Source organism: Penaeus vannamei, chromosome 1, assembly GCF_042767895.1.
Source record: "Penaeus vannamei isolate JL-2024 chromosome 1, ASM4276789v1, whole genome shotgun sequence".
Classification (NCBI taxonomy): Eukaryota; Metazoa; Arthropoda; class Malacostraca; order Decapoda; family Penaeidae; genus Penaeus; species Penaeus vannamei.
The window spans coordinates 8,357,915-8,360,414 of NC_091549.1; the positions used below are offsets into that span (position 1 = coordinate 8,357,915).

The window sequence follows — 2,500 nt, forward strand, 5'->3', positions numbered from 1 at the left end:
CAGCTGAGTGAGGTGATGCGTCTTGGCGTGACCAGCTGAGTGAGGTGATGTGTTCCCCGCAGGTGGTCGTTCGTGTGGGTACTTTTGTGTAGGTGGCATAGGATTATACGGAACGAGCATTTTTTTTTTTTTTTTTTTTTTTTCATTTATCGGAGCGATGCGAATCATCAACCGAAACGGGGATGGAAACGAAGCGTGTATCCTGTATCGCACTGGTGGAGAGAGAGAGAGAGAGAGAGAGAGAGAGAGAGAGAGAACGAGAGAACGAGAGAGACAGAGACAGACAGAGAGAGAGAGGGGGAGAGAGAGAGAGAGAGAGAGAGAGAGAGAGAGAGAGAGAGAGAGAGAGAGAGAGAGAGAGAGAGAGAGAGAGAGAACGAGAGAACGAGAGAGACAGAGACAGACAGACACGCAGTTAATTCCACGTTCCTATTCATTGCTCTTATATGCTCGCTTTTATCACAGTAGTACACATGAGTCAATTAGAAATAGCTAACACTCTAGAGAAAAGGCCTGGGCGAAGCTAGACCGCAAATCTAACTGAACTAAACTGGTTTTATAGTCAGTATTCATTCACGTGTATCCTTGTACCTCTCTCTCTCTCTCTCTCTCTCTCTCTCACTTTCTTTCTTTTTCTCTTAATCTCTCTCTCTCTTTCTTTCTCTTTCTCTCTCTCTCTCTCTCTCTCTCTCTCCTCTCATTTATATATACCAGCCTCACAGACTTGTTCCTCCTAATCCTAACTCGCCCATTTGTACCCCTCCTGTACTGCACCCGCCAAGGTCACACAGACTGCATATCTCTCGTGCCAAGGCTGCACCTGGATGGGTATTCCCCCTTCCCTCCCCTCTGTACTCCTCCTCTCACCCCCCTCCCTCCCTAAGTATTCCTCCTCTGGACCCCAAACCCCCCTCTGTGCTCCTCCTCTGACCCCCTCCCCCCTATACGCGGGCCTTCCCATCCATTCTGAGCTTTCCCCCTCCCTCCCTCCCTCCCCTCCTCCCCCTTTGTGCTCCTCCTCTGACCCCTCCCTCTGTGCTCCTCCTCTGACCCCTCCCCCTTTGTGCTCCTCCTCTGACCCCCTCCCTCCCTCCCCTCCCTCTATGCTCCTCCTCTGACCCCCTCCCTCCCTCTCTGTGCTCCTCCTCTGACCCCTCCTCCTCCCCCTCCCTCTGTGCTCCTCCTCTGACCCCCTCCCCCTCTGTGCTCCTCCTCCCCCCTCCCCCCTATACGCGGGCCTTCCCATCCATTCTGAGCTTGGAGATTCAAGGTCTGTTGCTTCTATGGACAGCATCCCCTCTGACCCTTCTCTTGTCGGACCTCTCAGTCCTGCGCTTCCCCCTCTTGTATCTTTTTTTTATTATTATTGTTCGTATTTTTTTATTATATATTTTTTTCTTTTTCTTGGTTTCCTTTTCCTGCTTCTACTTCTTCTGCTCCTTTTCTTGCTTATTCTTATCATCATCATCATCATCTATTTCTTCCTCCTCCTTTTCCTCCTTCTCGTATTCCTCCTCCTATTCTTGTTCTTCCTCCTCTTCTTTCTCCACTTCGTCTTCCTCCTCTTTCTTTTCCTCCTCCTCCTCCTCCATCTCCTCCTCCTCCTCCTCCTCCTCCTCCTCCTCCTCCTCCTCCCACCATTAGCAACCTTCGTACTCACTTCCTTCTCAATTTTTCCTCTCTTCTCTTCCATTTATCCTCCTTCGTTTCGGTCGTCATTCTCGCAACTCACGCTTCCTACCCATCCTCTCTTTCTCTTCCCCGTATTTCTCTCCTTCCTTTCATCTTTCCATTTTTTCATTGGCATTCTCCATTCCTTCCTTCCTTCCTTTTTTCATTGGCATTCTCCATTCCTTCCTTCTTTCCTCCCTTCCTTCCTTCCTTTTTTTATTGGCATTCTCCGTTTCCACCCTTTTATCACAAACAGTTTTAACAGCACAAAAAAACACTCTCTTTTATTTCCTAAGTCAGGTTTTCCCCATAAAGCTACGGGGATAATAACACGAACGTTATATAACACCGTCACGTGTGTTTTCCTCTTCCTAATTTGCACATCACGAAGACATTGTTTGGTGTTTTTTTTTTCTTTTTTTTCTTTTTTTTCTTTTACTTTCCCTTTTCGCAACATAGCATTCATATAGTTATGCACATTTAAGACCGTATGGATAACATGAAAGCACGTACAAACATGTTAATGTGTATGGGTATATATATTTTTTTATTTTCCTTTTTTTCCCTTTCTTTAATGTGCGTACAAGCATAATAAAATATATGTGTATTTTTTCCCCTTTAATGCGCGTACAAACACAATAAATTGTATGTATATTTTTTTCTCTTTCTCTTTTTTCTTTTCGTTCTTTTTTCTTTCTCTGGTCTATTACACAGGGTGACCATCTGTCTCAGCCTCCCACGAAGCTGCGCCGAAAACACCCTGTGGAATTTTCAAGGGCGTATGTAGCCAAAGGGTTAAAAAAGGGCTCTACCTATTAAATTAATGTTT

The 2,500-nt window shown here is 45.9% G+C and overlaps 1 protein-coding gene across 5 annotated transcripts in view; it reads left to right on the forward strand.

The window, feature by feature from the left end:
* Nucleotides 1–2,500, forward strand: part of Ptr (patched domain-containing protein) — a 152,337-nt gene that overhangs the window by 59,690 nt on the left and 90,147 nt on the right. Inside the window, exon 1 of one of the 5 annotated variants that reach the window (XM_070132566.1) lies at nucleotides 1–44. This exon is cut by the window's left edge and continues 135 nt beyond it. The exons of 3 other annotated variants lie outside the window; for them this stretch is intronic. The gene's annotated coding sequence lies outside the window, so the exon portion shown is untranslated. The remainder of the gene's footprint in view (nucleotides 45–2,500) is intronic. One more of the 5 variants, XM_070132640.1, reaches the window with a different exon arrangement.